The 9001-nt window shown below is 39.9% G+C and overlaps 1 non-coding gene across 1 annotated transcript; it reads left to right on the forward strand.

The window, feature by feature from the left end:
- Nucleotides 1–7689: 7689 nt before the first annotated feature.
- LOC127077311 (small nucleolar RNA R71) lies at nucleotides 7690–7796 on the forward strand. Its single transcript, XR_007787148.1, has one exon. It is a non-coding gene; the product is annotated as a small nucleolar RNA R71 (small nucleolar RNA).
- The last annotated feature ends 1205 nt before the right edge of the window (nucleotides 7797–9001 follow it).

Consider the following 9001-nt stretch of genomic DNA (forward strand, 5'->3'; position numbering starts at 1 on the left):
ATGGCTACACCATGAACCATAAGGATATAGCCTCCTTCTCTCCTCGAGCGACACAATTTCATGTCTCTCAGAAATTTTAGGTTAATTGTGCGAGGAGGTAGGGGGTCTAGGGTAGCCATCTCATCATTCAGGTTAAGCGCTCGAGCAATAGATGTAATCAATCCACCAAAAGAAATCAGTCCCGCTTTATTCAAAGTTAAAGTCATATGAGCAAGCATGAACGAGGCCGAATTAATACGTCTATTTGTGAGGCTTCCTTGTAAAAATAGAAGCTCTCTAGCATTAACCTTATTTGGATTCTTCCGGCCAAAAATAGTGCATGCCAACAGATATCTAAAAACTCTGATGGCTGGGTTATGGATAGTTGAGGAGAGAATTCCTTCAAAAGAGTTTATGGAAGTGTTTGATAAACGCTCCCAGAAGGAAAATACCTCAACAGACCATTCGGAATCCAAAGGGGCCTCACAAATAGCACCGTCCCCATGAGGGATTCCTAACAAGATGGCTAGTTCGTCGGTACTGAATTGGTATTCAACAGCAAACATTCTAAATTTGAGAGTACCAACTGTGCTAGCAGTGTTAGGGTTGACAATATAAATTAAGGAACTCAAAAATTCAATTCTCAACCGCTCATAGGTAGGTTCTTTATTGGAAAAGAAATTATGCAAACCTAAATTATCTAATAAATGAAATATGCTATGATAGATACCTAAAGTGTAGAGACAGTTTTCGTCAACATACCTTGTCGGGAGGATTTTCCGATTTTGCAACCGTTCAATAATTTTTCTTTGTCTATCCCCCGGTTTCCCTCCTCGAAGAATGAATCCGTTAAACTCCATTTGAAAGCTCTTGAGAAGTGATGAAGATGAAGTGGTTTGTGAAAAGGTTGGATTTTTACAAAATCCGACAGACGAAATCGAAAATGGAAGTTGGAATAATGATTTGTGTGGTGTGGTGGTTAGAAAAGTATGAGCTTTTTGTGGGTTCAAGGATGTTTTTCCAAGGTGAAAAAATGAGTTTGGAAGGTTGTAAGTTGCAAAAATGGTGAAGAAAGGGGTTCTGCCCCGACCTTTTACAGACGCTGTGGCGGGCGCCACAGGGTCTATGGCGGGCGCCACAAGGCAAAATCTGGCTGGGCCGGATTTTGGTCCTTTGGTTTGGGCTTCTCTTGTCTTTTGGCTTTGAGGGGTCCGGATAGCATTTGTCTTGTGATTTTCCTAGTATCTTTGACTTGCATAATTTTATAAAGGTAAAAACAACAAAAAATAAAAATGAAACAAAAACAAAAACAAAAATTAAATATAAATAAATAAATAACTGAAAAATTAAAATGCAAATAAAATAAACATAGAACATATATAGATAAAAATAGAAATACTAATGTATAGATTTTATATAATATTCCAAATGCAATAATATAAGATGAGTTATGTAAATACGAGAAATATAAAAAGGAGATAAAATAAGATTAAATGGTGAGATCATATAGTGGGGATGTCATCTTCCTGAGAGGAACCACGGAGCATGGCTTCTTCTTGCTTGAGCTCTGCGATCTCCTGATATAGACAGTCGGCTTCAGTAGCATGGGTGAGATCAGACACTCCCATCTGTAAAGTGAGGTCTGCCACCTCTTGTCTAAGCGCTGCGATCTCTCTACGACACTCAGCAATCTGAGTGCGAATGTCGGGTGTCTGCAATGAAAGATTATTAGAGAAACAGTGATTCTGGGAGATGGTGGTGTAGGCGTGTATTCAGCAATGAGTGGTGATCTCGGTTCCTCAACGGTCTCTCCCTGGCCCTCAAGAGCATAACTCCAATTCGCTGGATCATGCACACTGGTCATCATAGGATCTGGCAGTGTGAAATAATGGATAGCCTCGCTGTCGACTAACAGTCGGAACTGACATGGGTGGAAAGAGGCTCTCCTCATCAATCCTCTGGTCAAACAGAAGTCGATGTCCATGGTAGTGTACCCACAGTAGGTCCGAATATGTAACAGCTTGCGAGACAGACCTAAAGCGACAGCAATCTGCGTGATGATTCCGCCAACATGGATGACTCATTCGGTAGATCTGGAGATACCGCTGAGACTGTATAATAAGAAGTTCCCACATGCGACTGGGCGAGATTGGGATGCACAAAATAACAGGAAGATCTCCTCTTCACTCAGTAGTGTCTCTGCATCCGGCCTTCCCAGGAAGGAATATGCTAATATCATCTGAAAGTATCTGAAGGCTGGGTTATGTATGACATGAGATAGCTGCATAGATGGATCCTGGCTTCCGCCACCCGATATATCACTCCAAAACTTCTTAACCTCCTTACCCAGGAAATATCCCATAGGTGTCTCCGGGATAGCATCAGGAGTGGTCTGGAAACCCAATAAGTCGCCGAACTCTTTCTGGCTGAAGGAGTACTCAACCCCGAAAAACTTAAAAGCAGCATACCCATCTGGTCCAGAATATGGGTCATAGTCGAATGAACTCAGGAACTCTAAAGTCAGGTTCCTATATGTGTTACTCAAATCATCAGCAAACTCATCCCAGTGAAGCTGGTGGCTAAGGAATCGGATACTCGGCTCGATACCCAGTGCCTCCATACAGTGCTGATCAGGATAACGTGTGGGTGCCATAGGGCGCTGATACAGAGCAATGTAGCGCTCCCTCTGAGCATTATCTCTATAGGCCACGTGAATGTCATCAAAATCCTGCATCCTGTAAAAGTTAAGAAAGTGATCCTGAAAATACAAACGATTCAAATCTTAGTCTCAATGCAAAATATGATAAAATAAAATAAAAATAAAATTAAATAAATGCGAAAAAGTAAAATGAAAGAAAAACCATGGGTTGCCTCCCACGCAACGCTTGTTTAACGTCATTAGCTTGACGATTAGAATTTATACACCTGTAGTAGTAGGAATCGGTGGATCAATCAAGGTGTGGCTCGAGTAGTATGCTGGAATGTCTCCTCCTTCGTAGAGCTTCAGTCTTTGTCCGTTTACAATGAATGGACTACAGGTTTCGTTCTTGATTTCTACGGCTCCGGATCTCAGAATCTTGGATACTTCGAAAGGACCGGTCCATCTTGAACGTAGCTTTCCAGGGAAGAGTCGTAACCTAGAGTTAAAAAGGAGAACAGGATCGCCTATATTGAAGTTTTTCTTTACTATTCTTTTGTCGTGATAGGCTTTTGTCCTCTCTTTATATATTTTTGCATTCTCGTAGGCCGATTGCCTAAGTTCTTCTAATTTATGAATGTCTAGGGTACGCTTTTCTCCAGCGGCTAGGTAGTCTAAATTCAAAGTTTTAATAGCCCAATAGGCCTTATGCTCTAATTCGAATGGTAAGTGACATGATTTTCCATAAACTAGTTGATAAGGAGTAGTTCCTATAGGGGTTTTGAAAGCGGTTCTATAGGCCCATAATGCTTCTTGAAGCTTCTGAGACCAGTCTCTCCTAGAAATAGAAACAGTTTTCTCTAGGATTTATTTTATCTCCCTATTAGATACTTCTACTTGGCCATTAGTCTATGGGTGGTATGGTGTTGCTACTCTATGCCTAACTCCATATTTTCTTAAAAGTTTGTCAAATATTCTCGATATAAAGTGTGATCTTCCATCGCTTATGACTAAACATGGTGTTCCAAATCTAGGGAATATATAGTTTTTAAATAGTTTGATTACTACCCTAGTGTCGTTTGTGGGTGCAGCTATAGCTTCAATCCACTTAGACACATAGTCTACAGCTACTAAGATATACCTGTTTCCTAAGGATGGTGGGAAAGGTCCCATGAAATCTATACCCCATACGTCAAAGAGTTCTACTTCCTGAATGTTTCTTAGAGGCATTGAAATGTTTCCAGTGCGTTGGCATCTATCACACTTGACAATGCAAGCATAGACATCACGCCACATGGTGGGCCAGAATAGGCCAGCTTGAAGAATCTCAACGTATGTCTTAGAGGTGCTCGCATGTCCACCATAAGGTGCAGAATGACAATGCTCGATAATACTATTTACCTCTTCTTCTGGAACGCAACGGCGAAAAATGCCATATTTACCCCTTTTGAAAAGGAGTGGTTCGTCCCAATAGAAGTTTCTCACATCATGGAAGAATTTCTTCTTGCGGTGGTAATCAAGATCAGGGGGTACTATATCAGCAGCTAGGTAATTAACGAAATCTGCATACCAGGGTACGTTACTTATTGCTAAGGAATTTTGGGAATGCTCACAAGGATGTAGGTTATTATCTTCAATGGTTTCTACTTTAGCTATCAGTCTATCATAGGAGAAATCATCATTTATGGGTACTAGTTCAGGTTTTAGATGTTCTAGCCTAGAAAGGTGATCGGCTACTACATTTTCAGTGCCTTTTTATCTCTTATGTCTAAATCAAACTCTTGTAGTAATAGAATCCATCGGAGTAATCTGGGCTTGGCATCTTTTTTACTTAATAGGTAACGAATGGCAGCATGATCGGTGTAAACTATAATTTTTGCTCCTACTAGCTAAGATCTAAATTTGTCTATAGCGAAAACTACAGCGAGTAATTCTTTTTCAGTTGTTACGTAGTTAAGTTGGGCAACATCTAGGGTTCTACTGGCATAATAAATGGCATGTAATTTTTTATCTTTCCTTTGTCCTAGAACGGCTCCAACTGCATAATCACTAGCATCGCACATTATCTCGAAAGGTTCCAACCAATCAGGTGGTTTCATAATGGGTGTTGATACTAATGCTTGCTTTAAAAGATTAAATGCGTCATTACATTTTTCATCGAAAATGAATTCAACATCTTTCATTAAAAGTCTGGTTAAAGGTTGAGTTATTTTGGAGAAGTCCTTAATAAAACGCCGGTAGAATCCAGCGTGTCCAAGAAAGCTTCGAACTTCTCTGATGGTTTTAGGGGGTTTTAAGTTTTCTATAACTTCTATTTTAGCTTTATCTACCTCTATACCTTTTTCGGAAACTATATGTCCTAAAACTATTCCTTCGGTCACCATGAAATGACATTTTTCCCAGTTTAGCTCAAGGTTCACCTCCACGCATCTCTCCAGGATTTTCTCAAGGTTAGCAAGAAAATTATGGAAATCAAATCCGCAAACCGAGAAATCATCCATAAACACTTCCATGATACCGTCTAGGTAATCTGCGAAGATTGACATCATGCAGCGTTGGAAAGTAGCTGGGGCATTACAGAGGCCGAACGTCATTCGTCTGTAGGAAAAAGTTCCATAAGGGCATGTAAAGGTAGTTTTTTCTTAATCTTCGGGGTGGATAGGTATTTGGAAGAATCCAGAGTATCCATCTAGATAGCAGAAGTAAGAGTGTCTGGCTAGACGCTCCAACATCTGGTCTATAAATGGTAAAGGGAAATGATCCTTCCTAGTTGCTTTATTTAATTTTCTATAATCTATACACATCCGCCATCCTCCTTCTAAACGTTTTGCTACATGTTCGCCTTTATCATTTTGCACGAATGTGATGCCTCCCTTTTTAGGTACTACATGCACAGGGCTCACCCACTTACTATCCGAGATCTGGTAGATTATACCTGCCTCAAGTAACTTAAGAACTTCCTTTTTAACAACATCACTCATTATAGGGTTTATTCTTCTCTGATGTTCCCTAGAGGGTTTTGAATCTTCTTCGAGCGAAATCCAATGCATGCATACGGATGGGCTTATACCTTTCAAGTCAGAGACATTATATCCTAAGGCTGAGGGATATCTTCGTAAAACGTCTAAAAGTTGGTTTGTTTCCTCTTGGCTCAAGGAAGCACTGACTATAACTGGACGGTTCATCTTTTCATCGAGGAACTCGTATCTCAGGTTCTTAGGCAGTTCCTTAAGTTCTAAGGTTGGTTTCTTAGGGCATGGCATAGGATCTGGGGTAAGGGATAAACATTCGTAAAGGTTATCATCGATGTGGGGTTTCTTAAAGTCATCATCTTCCCTTATGAGAGTTGATGGTAACTTAATTGTTTTTATATTTTCTTTTTGTTCTAATTCTCTAACACATTCATCAATGATATCTAAGGCATAACACAAGTCTCTCATCACAGGTGCCATAAGAAATTTCGAGAGTATAAATTCTATTTTCTCGTCACCTACCTCAAATGTCAACTTTCCTTTCTTGACATCTATTATGGCTCCTGCAGTCGATAAGAATGGTCTACCTAGAAGGATTGGTATATCATTGTCCTCTTTGATGTCCATGACAACAAAATCAGTAGGGATAAATAACTGACCTATCCTAACAGGAACATCTTCTAAAATGCCTATCGGATATTTAACAGATCTATCGGCTAACTGAAGTGACATCTTAGTGGGTTGTAATTCTCCTAAGTTTAACCTCTCACAAACCGCTAAAGGAATTAAGCTCGCACTAGCTCCTAGGTCTAGAAAAGCTTTTTCGATGACATGATTACCCAAAAGGCAAGGAATGGAGAAATTTCCAGGATTTTTATCTTTCTTTGCTAATTTGTCCTCGGAAATAGCATTACATTCCAAAGGCTTCGGATCGTCAAGTCTATGTTTGTTGGTAAGGATGTCTTTGAGAAACTTTACATAAGAAGGTATTTGGGTGATGGCTTCTGTGAAAGGGATTTCTACATGAAGTTTTTCTATAACTTTAATAAATTTTTGATACTGTTTATTGATCTGGGTTTGTTTGAGTCTTTACGGATATGGTATAGGTGTTTTATATGGCGGGGGTGGTACGTAAGTTTTGTCTTTAGGTTCTTCTCCTTTTTCTCGACCTTCCTGGTTTTCAGATTCCTCTGGTTCCTTTACTTCGTCCGTGGGTTTGGTACATTCCTTAGAAGTTTCGGGTTCACTCAATCTAGGGTTTGGTGGCTCATCATAAGCGTTCCCACTTCGTAGGGTAATGGCATTGGCTTTCCCTCTCGGATTTTGTTGAGGTTGTCCAGGAAATTGTCCTCCAGGAGTAGTCTGAGGGGCTTGGTCTAAAGCTACCTGAGAGATCTGGGTTTCAAGCATCTTGGTATGAGTAACTATTTGGTCAACCTTGGTTCCTAACTGGGTAATCAATTCGTTAACATGAATGTTTTGATTCATGAACTCCTTGTTTTGTTGGGTTTGAGCGGTGATAAAATTTTCCATAATTTTCTCAAGGCTCGGCTTTGGGGGCACAGGTTGCATAGGTTGATTTGATCTTGGGGCTTGATAACTAGGTCTCGGGGGTACATTATTTTGAATAGGGTTATTGTTTTTATAGGAGAAGTTCGGGTGATTCCTCCATCCAGGGTTATAGGTATTCGAGTATGGGTTCCCTTGGGTGTAGTTCACTTGCTCAGAGTGGGTTTCGTTTAATAGACTGCATTCTGCAGATTGGTGTCCTTTGGTTCCACATATCTCACAATCCGACGAAACTGCGGCTACAGTATTCAGGTTTATGCACATATGCTCGACTTTAAGGGATAATGCGTCCATTTTAGCTTGCATCATGTCTATAGAGCTTAGTTCATGCACTCCTCCTTGGGCTTCCTTCTTCTCTACTGTCGCTCGTTCGACTCCCCATGATTGGATGTTTTGAGCCATATCTTCGATGAGGGCACTAGCTCGGGATAAGGTTTGTTCATCAGAGCACCGCCTGCGGCAGCGTCGATGGTCATCTTTGTGTTGTAATGAAGTCCATTATAGAAGGTTTGAATGATTAACCAATTTTCTAAACCATGATGTAGGCATGCTCGTAACAACTCTTTATATCTCTCCCAAGCTTCGAACAGCGATTCTCCTTGGTTTTGGGTAAATCTAGTTATATGGTTTCGAAGAACGGCGGTCTTACTCGGGGGAAAATATCTAGCAAGAAAAACTCTTCTAAGGTTATCCCAAGTCGTAATGGAATTGGGTGGAAGGGAATTTAACCATGATAGGGCTTTATCTCTGAGGGAAAAAGGAAATAATCTTAAACGTATTGCCTCAGGAGAAGCTCCATTGGTTTTAAAAGTGTCTGCTAATTGAAGAAATATTTTTAAATGTTGGTTTGGGTTCTCAGTAGCGAGACCCGCGAATTGTCTCTGTTGCACTAGTTGCAACAGGGATGGTTTAAGTTCAAAATTATTAGCTGGGATGGTTGGGTTTACTATACTAGAACTAGGTTCTTCATTAGATGGTTGAGCGAAATCCTTAAGAGGTCTTTGGTTTTGATCTTCGGCCATAGCTCTCTTAATTCTATGAAAGAATAAACGTGCGCGAGCGTAACGCTCAGGTTCCGCCATAGGGTATACTAAGCTTAAACTTCCGGTGCTGCGAGTTCTTCGCATTGACCAGCGAGAAATAGCCTAAGTCTAAACGATATAACAACAGGAAAATGAAATTTGACGAAATTGATCTCCGGCAACGGTGCCAAAAACTTGATGCGGTGTTTCGCAAGTATACGAACGCGTCAGAGTAATATAAAAGATTGTTGAATCCACAGAGACCAAGTGTCAATCTATCGTTATCTATTGTTATGGTGTTTATCAAAGGCAATCAAAATAGGTGTTTTTTTAGAGTGTGCAATGAAAAGTAAAGTATTGAAATAAATTTAATTAATAAAGACAAGGTTGAATGTAATTCACGTAATCGATTGATAATCCAAGTACTTGCTAGTAGAGCTACTTATGGGCAGTGTTTCCTACTTTGAAAAGAACTAATTTAACAGGAACTGTTGCTTTCGCGTATTCAGAACCGAGTTTTACTCCCTAATCAAACCCTCTTATTGTCACTTATAAAAAGGCGCGCATTGCATTAGAGTAGTAAACCTATTTTTAAGAAATGTAGTATCTTGACTAAGTTGAAAAGTATTATAACCTGGATTTCTTAACCAAAAGAGGTTCTTACGAACCAGACTCTAAACTTATAAACGCGTCCGAAAATAGTTTTAAAATCTCTTTTCTTCTTAATATTAAAATCTCCCAATGAACTAAACAAAGCGCTTTCGCTGTTTTTGAAATAGTTAAAAACAATTAAGTTTAAAAAGACGTTGGACGGCTTTCGA

The sequence above is a fragment of the Lathyrus oleraceus genome, chromosome 4 (genome assembly GCF_024323335.1).
Source record: "Lathyrus oleraceus cultivar Zhongwan6 chromosome 4, CAAS_Psat_ZW6_1.0, whole genome shotgun sequence".
NCBI lineage: Eukaryota > Viridiplantae > Streptophyta > Magnoliopsida > Fabales > Fabaceae > Lathyrus > Lathyrus oleraceus.